The 18,992-nt window shown below is 48.6% G+C and overlaps 1 long non-coding RNA gene across 20 annotated transcripts in view; it reads right to left on the bottom strand.

The window, feature by feature from the left end:
* The window catches only part of LOC102164818 (uncharacterized), a 481,497-nt gene that overhangs the window by 460,042 nt on the left and 2,463 nt on the right, over positions 1–18,992 (bottom strand). For 5 of the 20 annotated variants that reach the window (XR_014831579.1, XR_014831567.1, XR_014831577.1 and 2 more), the window contains exon 1: positions 18,594–18,751. The exons of 8 other annotated variants lie outside the window; for them this stretch is intronic. This is a non-coding gene — a long non-coding RNA (uncharacterized LOC102164818). Of the gene's footprint in view, positions 1–7,927; positions 8,079–9,000; positions 9,077–18,593; positions 18,752–18,992 lie in introns of those variants that run through there. 7 more of the 20 variants (XR_014831569.1, XR_014831580.1, XR_014831581.1 and 4 more) reach the window with 4 other exon arrangements.

The following is an 18,992-nucleotide window of genomic DNA, read 5'->3' on the forward strand; positions in this document are numbered from 1 at the left end:
AAGCGAAGAATAAGGAGGCCCCTCTGCCTCCTCTGACCTTGTCTCTGCACCCATCCGAAGGAAGCCCTCCCAGGCCTCACCCACTTCTGCAGAGACCAATGAGCCCCAACCTCACTTCAGAGATGAGGGACAGAGGATCGGGTCCCCACCCAAATGAGGGGCAGAGGCAGGACTGGACCCCTGACCTCAGACCCAGCTCCCTGGCAGCACCATTTCACATGCAAGGACCACCCTCAAGCAGGATTTGGGAAGCAGAGAATGCTGCCTGGTTCCTGGTGCCCCTCAAACTGTGTACAACACGACAGACCCCGAAGAGCACCCAGTCCTAAGTGAGGCGCCATCCCAGGCTGAAGCCCACACTGCTTCTCATCCATAAAATGGGCATGATTCCTGGATCGCTCATCCTTTATCCGAACTGGCAGCTACTATTCAGAGACCTCCAAACACTCCTTGGGGCCTGTGAGCCAAGTATTAGGGCATCAGGCATGAACTTTACATGCCATGCTAGTGAGACCAGGTTTTATTCTGTAGGAATGGTACAGGGGGTGGGGGGATTGTGCAAAGACCCTAAAAGGCTAACAGAGATCAGATGTGCTTCCTAGAACAAGAGCCACATCCAAATTAGAGGGAGCAGAAAGCCTGCTACCAGGTCACTGTAAAAGGTCAAGAGAGAGGGACGAGGTGTAGACAGGCAGCCATGGGTTCCAGACTTTATTTTTATAACAAAAACTTTCTCTTCTGAAGACGGAAGGGGATGATGATGGTACAACAAAGTGAATATACTTAAAGCCACTGAACTGTATGCTTTAAAGAAAGGTGAAGGAGTTCCCGTCGTGGCTCAGTGGTTAACGAACCTGACTAGTATCCATGAAGACTCGAGTTCTATCCCTGGCCTTGCTCAGTGGGTTAAGGATCTGGCATTACCATGAGCTGTGGTGTAGGTCACAGATGTGGCTCAGATCCCATGTTGCTGTGGCTGTAGGGTAGGCTGGCAACTACAGCCCCGATTTGACCTGGGAACCTCCATATGCCACAGATTTGACCAAAAAAAAAAAAAAAAGTGAAAATAGTAAATGTATATTTTACCACAATGGGGAAAAAAAAAAAAACAATTCTCCCCCCTCAAAATAACACTTTGCATTTGTCAAGGGTACAAAAGGCAAAATTGAAAGAATCCCCTCCCCTAGGTCTTAAATAGTATAAAGAATAAAGGTGAATAATATTTATTGAGGATTTTTCTGCATTCAGGTGTTAATAGACTAAACGCTACGCCAAGGGTTAACTCATTTAATCCTCAGAACAGCACCGCGAGGTAGATGCTGTTATGACACCCTTTTCACTGAGGAGAAGACTAAGCACAGAGACCTTAAGTAACTACCCCCACAGCTCACATGTGACAAAACCAGGATTTGAACCCAGCAGCCTGACTTCAAAGCCTGCACGCTTACCCACCACCCTAAATTGCCTCTGTCCAGTTAGGTGCTAAATACCTAAATAAGAACCCCAGAGAGCTGACCAGCTAGCCCCACTATTTGATGATTTGGCTTCACAGAGGACATAAATCCAGACAACTCACTGAATTTTTTTCCATTTTCATCCAAATGTTTGGCACCACAGAAACAAGATGAAGTATCATGAGCGGAGGCCACTCAGGAATCAGAATTCTGTCCCCAGTAGAAACGCTGTCTTAAGGCAAGGTTGTCATTTTGGGAATTAAATGTCCTGTCCCAAAATGTCCACCTAACTTCCTAGGGTCCTGCACTTGTCAAAGATCTGTTTCTGACAGCATTTTTGCTTAACTCACTCTCGAGTTCCAGCAGTAATTAACAGACAGCCTGCCCACGTCTTGTCCTCCACCTGGTATTAGCTGAAGTCACATCAGTTTTGTTTTGTTTTGTTCCGTTTGTGTGTGTGTGTGTGTGTGTGTGTTTTGTTTTGTTTTTTGCATCACAAATAACAAAAACCATGCATACTTTAACTTCATCTCTCGGATTAAAGTAAATACATAATTTTGGCAAATTACTCGGAATGACTGGCTAGCAGCATCTGGTTCGGATATTCCCGAGTAAATTATTGGCACAGTCACTGCCGCATTTTTAATTTTAACCAAAATGTTCTCAGAAACATGTGTTTTCTGTCCTGTTTGCATGTAATCAGTGATGAGAGGGCCTCGGGGTTTGAAATTGGGGTTTCAGGAATTAGCTGCAATACCTGCCTGGGCACTGCCCAGGGTCTGCGGAGCGCTGGGCTGCCTCTGCCTCCACTGCTTTGGAACGAGAGGGGCCCGCAGGTACTGTGTGTACACGGTCCTCGCCCTTCGTTCTGCTCGCAAATTACATACCTCGCTTTTATGTTGAGTCCAATATAGCTTCCTTACCGTTTTTTTTTCCCCCTCCTTATCCACATCAAGAGTACCCAATTACTTTTATAAATACTTGTTTTAAAAATATCACAGTGGTTTCCTGCTGCTTCAAATTCTGAAGGGCTGTGCAGGATTTTAGACTCTTAGAAATCTTTCAAAGAGTTCATATTTTATCAACAAAGTGTGCTTTTTTGTAAACCCTAAGTAGAATTCCTCATCGAAGGCCTTTTTTTTCCCAATTATTTGACCTTTCCATAAAAACGACAAAATAAAAGGAATCGGGGCCATGTCGAAAAGTCATGTGCCATGCCCTCCTCTGTGCTCGTTAACTCTGCCTCACCCAACAACAGGAATGGTGTTTTTGGTTAAAAGAGACGGCCTGAGGGCTGTCAATTCCAAAATGTCCCAGCAGAGGGAAAGCAGGGTTATGCACTAGGTCTTTAAGAGAAAATTCCAGGAAGGTATGGGCTTTTGCTAAAACTGAAAAGCTCCCTAGCTCAAGGCAGGGATTTCTTGAATGAATGTGCTGACACATCACGAGGGACCTGGAAGGAGTCAGCCTGCACGGTGGGGGCTGGGCTGCAGGTCACAAGGATGCCCCGGTCCTGCAGTCTGCTCGGCTGTCCGCACGTAGACGGGCACCTCTGTGGTTTTCCACCTGGAACTCCTGGCAGATCCACAAGGGATGGCCACTTAGGAGGCAAATCCAAGACTCACATTCCACCAGGAGATGCAGCTCTAAGCATGACAACACTCCGGGTGTGTCCACTAACCAAATGACCATCTGGAAGCCCCAGAGAGTTTCAAGTCTTAGTCTCCGCTGGTATGTCTGAACTAGTACCTTACGATCTGGAAAACTTTGCTGGGCCGAGACATGGAGAACAGGGGGAAAGAAATGCAGCCTGGGTATATTTTAGAACCTCAGGCCTCGAGCACAAAAAGAATAAACCAACTCTTTGAAGAAGGACCTTGGGTTAGACACCCTTGACGCTCCCCACCGAAAATCCAGGAAAGTATTTCCAGTCAGCTTAGAGTCACCAGCAGCAAACCTACCACCCAATCCCTCCACGCGCATTCAGCCAGCAAATATTTAGGGACCACCTCCTACGTACCCATAGTTCTTCTGGGAGCCTAGGAAGAGCCAAGGATGCACAAAATGGGTACCTCTCCCCAAGAATAGAACTGTGGGGGTACAACCTTAAAGTTTCGTAACCCTACCAGGCGCTCTGTGAGAAAAGTCAAGGAGGGATCCAGACGGTCAGGGAACTCAGAAAAGGCTGGAAGGCATGGCTTCTGGAGGCTGACTACTCAGAGGATTTCAGAAGGTGAGGTCTGGGCAGGCCACGGAAGGTACACCAGTGAGGGTTCTCAGAGGAACAGAACCAGGAAAACATGCATACATATCTGTAGGCATGTGCGTGTGCACATGTGCACATGTGTCTATTTACACACACACACACACACAGATTGATTTCTTTTTGTTTATATTGCGTTTTTTTAGCTGTGCCCATGGCATATGGAAGATTCCCCAGCCAGGGATCGAACTCTCGCCATAGCAGTGACCTGAGTCACATCAGTGACAATGCCAGATCCTTAACCCACTGTGCCACCGGGGACCTCCCCAAACACAGGAGGAGCTGACAATGAGGTCTGGAGGAAGAATTCCTTCTCTAGGACCTGTCAGTTGATTGGATGGGGCCCACACACATCATCCAGGGTAACCTTCTCTAGATGTTAACCACATCCACAAAATACTTTCACGGCGACACTTAGATTCGTGTTTGATACTACTGGGACCCGGCCAAGGCGACACATGAAACTAACCTCCCAGGAGGCATCCAGAGTGGGAGCAAGAAGGGGCAGGCTGAGGCGGTTGGAGGCAGGCCGGGCCCAGGAGAGAATGCGGGATCAGGGAGCTGAAGGCGGTGAGCTGAAAACAGGACAACAGGGCAGGAACTGCTGCTCAGGAGTCAGCATGGACTCTGAACTCCGTGCTAAGAGGGGTGCCGCCCTGTGCCCTGGCACCTGGGAGTCTTTAAAGATTTCCCTTGATGCAGACAGTTCTGCGATCTGGAGGGAGTTTGAGGAGAGACCCAGAAGAAGACACCATGAGAAATCTGCATGAATCCACCTGAGGGAACGACCAGATCCCAGGCTGGCGGGAAGGATGAACGGCTCTAAGAGGCAGGCTGCCGAAGGGGAAGGGAAGGGCAGACACAGTGCCGGGCACGGAGCTGGAAAGGATGTGCCCGTCCCTGTGGGCAGCAGAAAAATCAAAAGGAGCAGCCAGCTTAGAGAGCACGCTAGAGAGCCTGGGTGTCAGCGGTTTCGGGGGATCCTCCCTGAGACCACTGGGGACACACGGCCCCACTCGGAGCAGAAGTCAAGGTCACAATGGAGAGAAAACGACTGCGTGCTGATGTTATGGTAACTGATGGCATCTCCCAGCGAGAGACTGAAAAGAGAACAGGTTGGGGAGCTGAGCCTCAGAGGGTGGCTCCAAAGAGCACGGTAACCGAGGGGACGGAACCAGAATGTCAGACAAGCCATCAACAGATGCCAGCCAGGCCGAGTGGAAGGCTGTGGGGAGGACAAGGGTGTGAAGAAAGGCCTTCAAAACCCCAGAAGCAACACAGCGACCAAGGGGCGAGAAATGACCCCAAGAAGACACGGGAGCTGCCCTCAGGGCTTCTCCCACCTGCAAGGGAATCTACAGCCAAGGGCAAGGGCCGCATGGAGGGGTGTGGCTGGGGCAGAGAGAATTTCTCCCTGGAGTCAGCCCTTCCGAAGCCCTGAGGGTGCTAGCAGGAGAGGATGGGTGGATTTGCACCAGATTTCAGTGCAAGTCTAATTAACACCTGGACACCTCGTAGGATGCTCAGGGGAGGGGGGGCGGAGGGCGGTTACTGAGAGAGGAAGAGCAGGGAACAGGGACGAAGACAACAGTACATTGGGAGAAAGGTGACATAGGCGGTCATGGCAGGAGGATGGGAAAATTGAGGGGAAAACTGAGCCTGATTACTTGATGGAGTTAAGGAGGATGGGGGAGCAGATGCAAATTAGATGATACACACATAGAGGGCGACAGGATACCCGAGCTCAACTCAAGGATGGAAGGTGAGTGCGGCGGCCGTATCAGGAGATAAGCACCAAACAACACGGCTTCAGACACCGGTCTAACCAAAAGGCTGCACCCCTAGATGATGTCAGTAGCTCACACTTCCAGAAGGTGCTTGCTGCCCACCAGATGCGACCCTAGGAACTCTACATACTAACCTATGTCAAGTCTCTTAAACATCACTACTCTTATATCACCCTTTTATGGAGAAATTGAGGAACAGAGAGGTTAAGTACTTGCCCAAGGTCACACAGCTCGCAAGTAGCAGAACTGGGATTCAAACTAGACAGTCAACTTAGGTGTGAGATGTTAAATGGCTTGTCTGAAACCATCAGACAAGAAGATAAATGCAGAATTCAAACACAAGCACACACATATGCTGGCTGGCTTACCCTTCTGCAAGCAAACTAGCCTGGATCACCCTCTGAGTAACCTGAACTAGAGGCGGGAGAAGAATGCTCGCCAGGAGTTTCAATGCCCCCTCCAGTTCTCAACATCCTGGCAAAGACTCTTCCCAAACCAGGATAATATCTGGGATCCAGGGGGCAGGAGCTCTAGCTTTAGGCATCAGAAGCCTGGACGATGCCAGAGGCACCCTGAGAAGGAAAGTTCCCCCCATCAGACTCATGTTCAGATTCAGGGGATGTCGGAGGTGCTGGAAGGGGCGCAGCCGAGGGGCTCTGAGGACCTTGTTTCACGCCAAGGGCCCAGCTCCAGGAGTCTGCGTCTACACTGAGCCAGGACACGGTAGATTTGGAATCTGGAGGTTTATTGATGATCTGCCGTGTCATGTGACCTCTTAACCTACTGAAACCCAAACTGGTAGTTAAGCTAAATGGGAATATCCAACAGAAAGAATGAAAGAAGAAACAAGCCTTTGGCCAAGGGTACTTGCCACCACAATGCCCTCCTCTCCCCTGCCTCCAAGAAAACCGCACAGGACTCAAAGGTCTCATCATGCTTAATGGTCAAATCCATTGCGACAGATGGAATGCTTGTGTTCCCCAAAACTCATACACGAAAACCCTAACTGCAGATGTAAAGGTATTTGGAGGTGGGGCCTTGGGAGATAATTAGGTTAGATGAGGTCATGAGGGTAAAGCCCCCGCCGGATGGGATTATCAGAAAAGACCAGAGGAGTTTCTTTGTGATGCAGCTGGTTAAGAATCCAGCATTGTCACTGCTGTGGCTCGGGTCGCTGCTGGGGCGCAGGTTCAATCCCTAGCCCGGGAACTTCCACGTGCCGCAGGCACAGCCAAAAGAAAAAAAGAAGAAAAGACCAGAGGTATCTTTCTCTCTCTCTCTCTCTCTCTCTCTCTCTCTCTCACACACACACACACACACACACCCGTGTGAAAACACAGCAAAGAGATAACCATCTACAAGCCAAGGCAGGGCCCTCATCAGAACCCGACCAAGCTGGCTCCCTGACTTCAGCCTGCCCAGCCCCCCGAACTGTGAAAGAATAAACATCTATTGTTCAAGCCACCCAGTCTGCGGTATTTTGTTTACAGCAACCCAAGCTAAGACATCCATACTCCACGCCGTGGCCATTGGCCTTAAATTACTCACCTGTTGCCACCGTCCACATCACTCACCAGACCTCGGCCACACCAATCATCTTTCAGTGCTTCGAACAAGCCAAGCTTAATTCCGACCTCAGGGCCTTTGAACTTACTTTGCTTCCGGCTGGAAGCAGCCTCTCCCGGTCTTTATATGGCAGGGTTTTTCATGTCATTCAGGTTTTTATAGAAATGATCCCTCTTAAGGGAGGCCTTCCCAGATCACCCTCACTGATGTAGGCCCTCAGATACTATATTTTCTCATTAATGTATTCGATGCCTGAGATCACCTACCCTGTCCATCTTATTCATCACCATACCCCGCAAAGCCTGGTGCAGCACCTGGCAGAGGAAAGGTGTTTGCTGAATAAACAACTGAGACCCACAAGTCTGGCCTCCACTGGCCCAGTCAGAGAGCCAAGCTGTTGATGGAAGAGGGGAAGGGGTGACACTGGCAGAGGACATCAGTATAAGCCTGGCCTGCATTCAAAAGTTTCCCAGCCTACAAGCCAGCTCACGCGAGCCCTCCTAAGGAAACACAGTCCGCGGAGAACTCGGGAAATGGAACCCAAGGCTGGTCAAAAGACAGTCACGCTCGAAAATATGCACGACCAGATTTTGTACACCACGTGTTTTATCTTTGACCGTACTTATGGAAACATTATTCAAGAACATCATGAACACACAAAAATAAATCTTTAAAAATATCATTTGGACGACTTACACATACGAATGAAAGATTTTTCTCTTTTTACTATAGCAGTCCATTAAGGCATTTTTAAAAAGCAAATGTGCTAAGTAACGGCACACAGTAACCTGCAAATCAAAGTGGACCCAGTTGCTACCCGCCCAGCTGCCCCTACGTGAAACCCACCCCAAGCTCACCATCTGTCAAGGTAGGAGGAAAGGGCAGCTCACCAACTCTATTTCCTGTCTTCTGAGTTTTTAACGGTGTCCACAGCAATAGAATGTCATGGTTCTTACACCCGGATGTGGCTCAGAGAGTGGCCATAGCCACCACCAGCTGCTTTGATCCCTGGGAAGAACAACGGCTATTCAGTGCCTGCCACGTGCCAAGCCACGCTATCTCATGTAATCCTACAACAACTCTATGAAGCATAAAGGATTATCCCTGGGCTTATGGAGAATAAGCGGAAGCACAGAAAGGTTCAGGGACCTGGCTGAGATCACACAGCAAAGCAGCCTCAAGGCTGAGGCTTGGATGCCAGGGCGCATGGACCCCCTCCTCCACCAGGAGCTGCCTCGCACCCCACCTCCGCTTCCCACTGATTAGCTAGCCTTGCCTTTCTTCACCTCCGCCATCAGTAACTGGCGCCAAGGGCCCAACACCTTCCCCTTTCCTCTGTCTCCCAAGCTCCCAGCACCTGCCAGCCTGTGATGACCACCACGCGGTTGCTGATGGACCTGGGCTGCTTGCAGAGTGCCCCCCTCTGATCTGCCTCTCCCTCCGTCTTCCCCCAGGGTGGAGATGGGGGGTTCTTTTTCCTTCTCTCATCAATGATCAGCCCTCTTGCTTTAGTTTCTGGGCCTGATTTAGCTCATCACCCACTTCTTTTTGTTCGCAAACTTGGCAAAAAACAAGAAGAATCTAAAGACATTCTTTGGCTCCCTTTCAGATTATAATTTTATCTCAATTTCTGTCCATTTCTATCTCCTGAGGACTTTTACTTTTCTCTCTTCCTAGTTCTTCTTCCTCTCTCAAGGTTTTAAAGTCTTAAGGAGAAAAAAAATTATATATATATAATATATATGCATATACATGGGCACCAGCTTCCTCTGGCCATCAGGCTAACTAAATACACTTTGTTCAGCATCAAAATGAAAGTGTTTTGCAACATGATCTGCTCCCTTTACTGTTCACTCGTGGGGATGGAGAAGTGAGCTCTGACTTCTAGAACAATACTTAAATACAAAGTTCTGGGAATGAAAATACCCACGTTCCAATCCGGACTTGTTGAACTCTTCTAGCTCTACGTGGCTTGGACAACAATCTCTGAGCTTGAGGGTTTTCATCTGTCAAATGGGAATAATAATTTTACTTCTTCCCAAGGTTGTAAAGAGGTTTAAAGGGGCAGAACGTTTAGCCTATAAATCATGGCAGCATAAAGCAGCATGGGATCAGGGCCCTGGCTGAACCAGGAAATGTCACGAGCTCAGGGAGGATGCTGTTGAATTATGCGCTAGATGGCCCACTAACCCCGTACATCCACCACTCTCCCCCCAAAACGAATGGAACCAGAGGGAATTTCATCATCCAATAACTACACACACACACACACACACACACACACACACACACACACACTGAATCTGCTGTGAGTCAGAGACTGGATCGGGTGCTAGGGATTGGACACTGAACACACTAGAAAAAAGCCTCTCCTTCAGGGCACTTATCATTCATTTTGGGTGGGAGAAAGGATAAGACAGACAATGATGAAAATGAATAGATAAACAAGGTAATAAGGGGTGAAGGCCTCTGATCTGCAGAAACAGCCTGCATTAAGGCCCCGAGGCAGGAAGGAGGTTGGCCTATTTGCAGTACAGAAAGAAGGTGCTGGAAGGGAGCAAGTGGGGGAGTGGTTCCTGTGCGGTCTGCAAAACCAGCATGGCCAGATCTTGCAGGGCCTTCTGGTCCTGTGGTTTGGAGTGTGGATTTGAGTCTCAGGAGGCCCCTGGAGTTATACAACTGACTGATATGACTGGGGTTGGAGTTTAGTTTTGCTGGTTGCTTGGTCTGGTTTTTAATCAGTCTGGCTACAGTGCAAATAATTAAGATTGAGTGAGAGTGGAAGCAAGAGAGCAGATGATCAGCTCCACAGCAGGACAAGACAGAGCTGACGGCAGCCTGTATGGTGGAAATGGAGAGAGGCGAACAGAATTGAATCCACAGGTATTGTTGAGGCAGAAACGACATGAATGACTAAGTTACATACAGAGGCGCACAGGAAAGGAGAAGACGACTCGTTTTCTTAGCAGAGGTGATTCCTGGGTTTTGTGGCTGGAGCAACCAGAGACGTTGCTCGTAATCAAGAGCTTTGGTTGAGTCACGGGGAGAGGGGTAGAAGCGAAGGGGAAGAGAAGCTTAAGCATCCATCATTTTCCCCACTTGCCCCCCAAGTGCAAAAGCTGATTATATTGCCAGTGTGTCCCCTAACAAGCTTCTCGACATCACCTCTACCTTCTCGTCTCCAATTTGCCACCTGACTTAGTGTGTCCCCACCTCGGACCTCTCTACCTCCAAGTTGTCTGCGGCACCCTCATTAGCCTCACATCCCCAGGACTTTCTGGAATGGGGGAGGGGTGCAGGTGCATTTATTGTTTAAGACTTTTGCCTCAGGTTTTCTGGTCCTAGCAGAGGAAGCAAGCACACCAGACCCTCGGGTTCTAGCCTCAGTCATTGCTCAGCCAAGAGTCCCCTCCTCCGCAGACACCATCCTCCCCAGCCACGCCCAACCACCCAGCTCTGCGGATCTCTGCGGATGTGGGTCCAGCTGCCTGAGATGCTTTCTCCTTGTTTCCACCTTCTAAATGCCTCTTAACCATTCTCCTAACCGTTCTTCAGTTTCTGTTTTTATGTTTTTATTTATTCATTTATTTATTTATTTTGTCTTTTTGCCTTTTCTTGGGCCGCTCCCGTGACATATGGAGGTTCCCGGGCTAGGGGTCTAATCGTCACTGCAGCCGCCGGCATCCGAGCCACGTCTATACCATAGCTCATGGCAACACCGGATCCTTAACCCACTGAGCAAGGCCAGGGATCGAACCCGCAACCTCAAGGTTCCCAGTCGGATTCGTTAACCACTGCGCCACGACGGGAACTCCTTCAGTTTCTGTTTTTAAGTGAATACAAGCTTTGACACTTTCCATGAGTCCCTCAACCATTCTCCTGGTTCCCAGGGTAACCGGCCCTCGTCTCCATCATAATTCGGAGCACACAGTGCTATAAAAATTATTGCTTCCTCCCCTCTGGATCGGTATTGCCGTAAGGGCAGTGCCCGGGCTTCACCCCTCCTTGCTGCCCAGGATGCAATACCAGGGCATTCCAACACAAGTCGATGGAATGGATGAACGACAGAGTGGGTTAGTGCCATAGGCTGAATGTTTGTGTCGTCCCAAAAGTCATGATGTTGAAAGCCAAACCCCCCAACGTGATGGTATTTGGAACCAGAGTCTTTGGGAAGTAATTAGGGTTGAATGGGTTATGATGGTGGGGCCCTCATGATAGGATTGATGCCCTTATAAAAAGAAGAGGAGGGGAATTCCCACTGAGGCACAATGGGATCGGTGGGGCCTTGGGAGCTCTGGGACACAGGTTCAATCCCTGGCCTGGCACAGTGGGTTAAGGATCTGGTGTCACTGCAGCTGTGGCTTAGGTCAAGACTACGGTTCAGGTCTGATCCCTGGACTGAGCACTGCATATGCCTCGGGACAGCCAAAAATGAAAAAAAAAAAAAAAAAAAGGATGAAAAGAGGAGGAGATACACACAAGACGGATCTTTCTCTCTCAGTTTCTCTCGCTGTCCCTCTCTCTTTATGCATTCTCTAAAGAAGGAGGCCTACATCAAGAACCAGATCAGCCAGCACTCTGATCTCGGGCTTCCAGCCTCCAGAACTAAGCCCTCTCGTCAATGGTGTTCTGTTAGGGCAGCTCCAACGGACTAAGACAGGTAGGTTCCAAGGTCGTCAAGCAAAGTAAAACTCTTAAATGGTCAACATTAATCTTAAAAATCCTGCACACCACATCCTGAATTATGGTATCCACGTCAAGGGTCCTGCACAAGAATTCTCTTTCCCACTGCATTTTGAGAAGCACTGAGTTCTACCAAAGTGGAGAGTAAACGGAGAAGCTCGATGACAATACCTCTCATTCAAACCACCTTGCTTTAAAACCATCATTGGTCCTTAAGAGTGAGCATCCTGGAAAGTGGGTGGGAGAAGGGCTGGGAGTAGAGGAAGACTTCTCCACTGACCCCTGCTTGCCTGAAGGCGTTTACTTGATTTTCGTTTTGGTTTTTTACTTCTGTAACCTCAACTCCCAGAGCACCAGGAAAAAAGTTTGTCATCATTATTTGGCCGACTGAAGGCTTCTTTCTTTTTTCTTTTTGAATAATTTACAGAAGTAATAATAAAGGGATAGTTTTAAATTTTTTACTACAAAATTTAATCATTTAAACATAGCAAATTCTCCTTCCCTGTTTTCCTGACTTCGAAGATACGTGAACTCAAAAATAAGCCACATTTTCTCTGTGCAACTAACAGTTGGTCAGCTGTCAAACATGACCTGGAGCAGATTCATCTTGCAAATGCTAACTCCAGATTTCAAGGAAATCGCTAAGATGTCTCATTTAATTGTTATTACTAAGTTCTCATTTATAGTTATTTCTGGTTCTTCTTGCACTTGCATCATAAAACTAGTACTTTTCTTTTTATGGCCACACCTGCGGTGGCATACAGAAGCTCCCTGGCTAGGGATCAAATTAGAGCCATAGTTGAAGGCCTAAACCACAGCCAAGCCACAGCCACACCAGATCAGAGCCACATCTGTGACCTATGCCTTGGCTTGTAGCAACACCAGATCCTTCACCCACTGAGCAAGGCAAGGGGATTGAACCTGCAACCCCACAGACACTGTGTTGGGTTCTTAACCTACTGAGCCACAATGGGAACTCCTAAAACTAGTACTTTCGAAATCTTCGATGGATCATAATTTTGTGAAAGAGAAGATGGTTGTCTTCTTTTCTCCATAACTGCAAGAAGCATTTTCATTTTTACAGCTATAGACACTAGTAAGAACAGTCTTTGGATCACCCTTGCAAATACTCCTGATTCATCGTTTGCCCCTTTCAAACTGCATCAGGGAAACTTTGCTAGACACATCTCACGAAAGGTAAAAGAATATGCCCCCCCTTCTCTAAACAAAACAGGCCGGTCCAGGTTCTCATTGCAAAAGAATGGGCGATGAAATGCTTCCCACTGAATGACTGCCTGAATGAGAATATCATATTTTCTTTTTGACCTTAGAAATAGACTGTTCATTCTTCAATTCTGCTTACAAAGTGAATTTTACTGTTATCACTGGAGTCAACAACACTATTATCTCTCCCGAGTTGTCTAACTACCGTAAAACCTTTTCCTTTGTCAATTTTCTCCTCTTTACCTTTTTGGGCAGACAATGACAAATTCTGTATTCTCAACTGTACACAATTAAAAAACCGATAAAACTACAAACACGGCAATAAAAACTACAAAAAAGGCATCCTCGTTCTCTTTTATACCTTCTTGAAAGGTGATGTAATACTCTAAGCAATGTAATGAGAAAACTGAAGGTTGATGCAATCGTGATGATTTATTTCATGATTACATCATCCTTCTAGAGGGTGACTCCACCATGCTTCCATTTTCTTACTATTTTAGTGGTTTTGTAGCATAACTGGCAATACTTGATGCATAAAATGAAATAATTCCTAGGACAACAAAATGGAAAATGTTGGGCGTTTCCTTGCCATGCAGCAGGTTAAGGATCCAGCACTGTCACTGCAGCAGCTTGGGTCACTGCTGTGGCACAGGTTCAGTCCCTGGCCTGGGAACTCCCACATGCCAAAATTTTTTTTTTTAAATGGAAAATATTTCAAGATATAAGAAAAATAAGATTGGAGTTCCTATTGTGGCTCAGCGGTAATGAACCTGACTAGTATCCATGAGGATGCAGATTTGATCCCTGGCGTTGCTCAGTGGGTTAAGGATCTAGCATTGCTGCGAGGTGTGGTGTAGGTCACAGACGCGGCTTAGATTCCAAGTTGAGTGGCTGTGGCTGTGGCTGGCAGCTGAAGCTCCGATTTGACCCCTAGGGAACTTCCATGTGCCATAGGTGCAGCCCTAAAAAGAAAAAACAAAAAACAAAACAAAGGAAAAAAATCAAGATCATCAAGAGCCCATGAAGTCTTAGATTTATAAATGGTTCCAGGGGTCCTATATGGTACATTCAAGGTAGAATGAGTTTTATTCTGTTTTTGTTAAAAAGTATATGTTCTTGGTTGCCAAGGGGGAGGGAGTGGGATGGACTGGGAGTTTGGGGTTAGTAAATGCAAACTATTTCCTTTAGACTGGATGCGCAGTGAGGTCTCACCGTATAGCACGAGACTGTGTCCAGTCTCTTGGGATAGAACATGCTGGGGGATGATATGAGAAAAAGAATGTGTGTGTGTGTGTGTGTGTGTGTGTACACACACACACACACACATATATATGGCTGGGTTACTCTGCTGTACAGCAGAAACTGGCACAATGCTATAAATCAACTGTACTTTGATAAATAAAATACAAAAAAAGTAAATGTTCTCTTTGATCTTTGGAAGATTTCTAGAAAGAAAGAAAGGACCAAAGTCATAAACTATCAACCTTTACAAATTGTTAGAATAGCTTCCCAAAAAAACCCCAAAAACATAAATTGGATCCCAGGGGCCTTGATGGTATACCGATAGTTAAATCACATGACTAGATTTGGTTGTTTCCATCAAGGGTTTCAACATCTGGCCCACTGGAAACTGCCTTACAAAAAGACTCTTCCTTTACCCACAGTTCTTGGACCACACCCAGTCAGACAGGAAGCTCCATAGAATTCCAAGCCCACAGATGCTCACCTCGGGGCCCCAACAGCACCCACCATGGAGACCAGGGAGCCTCTAGCCTGGAACATGTTCTCCTGGAGTTGGTCTCCACACACAGTAAGGAAGCAAAAATCGTGACTGAGGAAAACAGAGACGACATGTGGAATACTATTCAGGCTTCAGAGCAAGGAACCAACAAAATTCAGGCCACTATCAGACACCCACTGTTCACCACTTTATATTCTTTCCAGTAAATGGATTTGCTGTGAAGGAGACCGTGTTCCTTTTCTCTTGGATTTTTTTTTTCTTTTTCATCTTTTGGGTTTCCAGTCAATCCATGACCAAAGGTTTGACTATTAATCTATGATACAGAGGAAATGTCCAATTCACAAAAGCAGTGCATTCCAAACTCTTGGGAGTTGATTGTTTTGGGAACTGAGGATATTTTTCCTCCTCCTTATAATAAACAATATTACAAACGATGGTGAGATTTCCAGACCAGCCCCACAAAAGCTCCCTTGACTCATAACATTGTCGAGGCCCTGGACTTTTGCAGTGAAAACTGGTAGAAAGTAGTTTTGTTGTAATACCAGTAAACAAACTCAAATGTGGACACCATCGTTTCCTTTCTCCTGAATTCTATTTAATGAAACAACCCATTTAATGAAAGAAAGATAAGGAGAAAGATAAGAGACTTTTTAGGAAGTGACTCCAATTTATAAGAATTTTGGGGGCTGATAGCAGCCGTCTATGGTTATTTTGTCTGTTCAGTTTGGATACCTTTTTCCTTTTCCTTCATAAATGCAAGACACAAAGGAGCCAAGACAGGGCAGATTTGGGGCTTACTTAGGAAGACAGCAAAGGATGGAGGAGGAGAAGCAAAAAGTTTGAAAGAGAGTTCCTTGCTGGGGCGATTCGAGCACATCATTGGGGGGCGGGGTAGGTTGCCTAAATCAGCCTTTACTGATTTGCTAAGGAAACTGAGGAGAAGATGTTAGATCCAAGTGCCCCTGACCCTTGAGTCCCAAGAGAGGGACTAGGAGAGGCCACTATTTAGTCAGACAGTTCCCTCTCTGGCCATAAGGTGGCGCCAACAGCCCAGACAGTCGGTCCCGTGGGGGCGTGGCTTGCAGGGGGAGGAGCTCTCCACGTGGAAGCCACGTTTTCCACTCTGGCTCTGGAACTCACGGAAAGCCTGGACTAGACAGCAAGAATCAACCTACAGGACACTGCCTTATCATCTAACACTTCCCATCCTCTGAGGCCCCACCCTGCTAACACCAGAGCAAGAACACCTTAGTAGGCAGGCAATCCACCAATTACTTCCCATTCATCTCATCCATTGCCTCCTCCCTAGTGTCAGCTGGAGGCCTCTGACCTCTTCCTAACTCCAAAAGGAATCTAGTCTAAGGGTTTTCTGGAGTTTCATCCTTAAATATCATCACGCTGAGAAAACAGGATCTTCTCTGGGAAGCACAGATTTGTCACAAACGCCCCCCCACCAGGCCCCAGAGGCCCTTGCCAGCTTTTTCTTCCACTTGCATACCAAACTGGGCAACCCCTACTCCGGATACAAAACCCAACACATCCCGACTCCATTCATTCACCCCTGCCTGTCCTCTCTCCTGGGATACCCCCAGTTACTTTCCTCTGCTTATAAGTACCCTTTCCCCTTTCAAAATCTAACCCCAATTCCCTCCTCCCCTAAACCTACTCATTGGATCTAACTGGTGAACTGGAGTCAGAGAGGAGGACTTGGGTTCCATGCATCGACCACAGAAGCCCCGGTGTCCTAAGCGGAGCCTGCCTCATCCTTTCCACTGCCAGCTGCAAAACTGAGAAGGACGTTTTCTTTTGTCTTTTTTGTCTTTTCTAGGGTCGCACCTGTGGCATATGGAGGTTCCCAGGCTAGGGGTTGAATCGGAGCTACAGCTGTCGGCCACAGCAATGCCAAATCCTTAACCCGCTGAGCGAGGCCAGGGATCCAACCTGCAACCTCATGGTTCCTAGTTGGGTTGTTAACCACTGAGCCACAATGGGAACTCCCAAGAAGGACGTTTTCGTAAACTGAGAAGGAAGACCCCTCCAGCCAAGACTCCCTGCTCAGCCTCATGGCTACCAGCTGGACTGTCCTTGCTTCTCTCAAGTCTCAGTTCCCAACTAGAGAGACACCAACGTCTGCTGGCACAAGGCATAGCACTGTTTGTTCTCGCTTGGTGTTTACCTTACAATATAATCACCGTTACGATAATCACAACCACCCATTTCCCACACTCTACTCTCACCAACCACAGTCTGTCACACCGGGCTGAGTTCTAGAGGTAGAAGAACGCGGGGAGATCACAACACAGTCACCAGCCTGAGCCCTTCTCCCCACTGTCACCCCAGGCCTATGGCCTAGACTGGTAATCCCAGCCAACTACCTCTTGACTGCAGAATTTTCTCAGCCCTGACAGGACTGACTGGGATGGGCATTCTTCTCTGGATGCTTAGCCTTGGCTGGTGGCCTGGACAAGAAATTTTTCAGACCTAGTTAGTACCTGTGCTTGCAAGACCTCAAATCTGGCCACTCCTTTTCTCTCAGTTCTAAAGAGGCAGGTAGCTCAGGTGGAAGACAGCCTGCAATGTCCCCTATGAGACTGGAACAAAGAGCCCAAGACGAATTTTTTCACTTATGCAGGTCCTCTAAGGGCAGCCTCAGGGCCTCATGGTGGTAAAAGGCCATGCCCCAGTTCTGGGAGGCAGGAGCCAGAAACCTCCACTGGCCTGGCCCCTACTCCAGGTAGCCTCAGAGCCTTCTCTCAGAAGACTCAGGAGTTCCCATCGTGGCTCAGTGGAAACAAATCTGACTAGCATCCATGAAGATGGAGGGTCGATCCCTGGCCTGGCTCAGTGGGTTAAGGATCCTGCGTGGCTGTGGCATGGGCCAGCGCCTACAGCTCCAATTTGACCCCTAGCCTGGGAACCTCCATATGCTGCGGTGCAACCCTAAAAAGCCAAAAAAAAAAAAAAAAAAAAAGACTCAGAGGGTCCCCATCCAACAAGGTGGGCTTGCTCTCACCCCTAAATCTCTCCTATTTCTGTTCCTCAAAGCATGCTCTTTTTCATGCCAGTATTGCCAGGGTCCTCCCCTACAAGAGGCTCTCCAAGGAAAGAAAGCCTACCAGGAAATTCAGAGGCATACAGAGTTCATGGGAGGCCAGATTGCTGCTGAATTTTTTTTTTTTTAATGTTTTGTCTTTTAAGGATCTACAGGAGATGGTGTTTCATAAACTAATAAAGGAAGTTTAAGCAAACAAAAGCAGGGCGGGAAATGCGAACCACCTACTTAATGTATTTGCACCCCACCTCTTTCTACAAAGGAACTGGGGCTTGGAGAAGGAATTGTTATTGGAATCACAGTCATGAGTGGCCAGTTTCTTACCATCGCTGCAGACTCATACCTTCAAAATGACCATTTCCTAGTGCTCTGAAATGGGGTGGAGACGGTGCACGGCGGCTCCTAGGCGCTGCAACCCCGGGGAGCCCCTACTCCAAGGCTTCTTCCCCACACCCTCCTCTCCTTCTTCCCACCGCAGGGCCGCTGAACAGGCTCACGACAGACACCGGCAGTCTGCAGCGCCCACCCTGCCCCCTCTTCCTAAGGCCGGCGCGCTGCCTGCACCCTGGGAGGGGAGCTGTGGAAGCCGCTGGGCGGCCGAAGGATGACCTGGCCGGAGCGTCTCCGCACCCCCTCCCCCAACCGTGTCACATGGCGGCCCCAACGAGGCGCGCAGTGCGCCCCGCCGCGGAGACCCAGGGCCGAGAAGCCGCGGGCAGTGGGTGACGAAACCTCCCCGGCGCATTACCGCAGAGGGCGCGGGCACGCAGCGGGCAGGGGTGAGGGGTGGGGGCGGGGGCTGGGAGCTGGTACCCCGGCTCACCTGTTCACCAGGAGGAGGGTGGAGACGGCGGGGGAGGGGCGAGGGCGCGTCCACCCGGGGTGAGCGACGCGGCGCTCGCGCCCCCGCCCTCCTCCAGCCCTGCGAGCCCTCAGAGCAGCGCCGTCGGACTGACGGTGCCCGGAGCAGTTCCTGTCCCCGGCCCCGGCGCCGGGGAAACGTGAGCGTGCACACGTACACACACAGCGGGGGAAGAGGCGCTCCGAGCTGCTCCCAACTTTCTCCCAGCTTCTGCGGGCCCGGGTAAAAAGCAGTTGGGGGTAATCCAGCCCCGGACGTGCTTGGGGAGGGAGCTCGAACAAGAAAGGTGAAGAAATAGAATTTACTCGAGTTTTGTTTTTAGGGTTTGAGGAGGCATTTTTTGACCTTTTCCATCCGTTG

This window comes from Sus scrofa, chromosome 16 (assembly GCF_054392235.1).
Source record: "Sus scrofa isolate SSC_HxYL_T2T_F1_AM1 chromosome 16, Sscrofa_HxYL_maternal_Yorkshire_Landrace_v2.0, whole genome shotgun sequence".
In the NCBI taxonomy this organism is placed as follows: Eukaryota; Metazoa; Chordata; class Mammalia; order Artiodactyla; family Suidae; genus Sus; species Sus scrofa.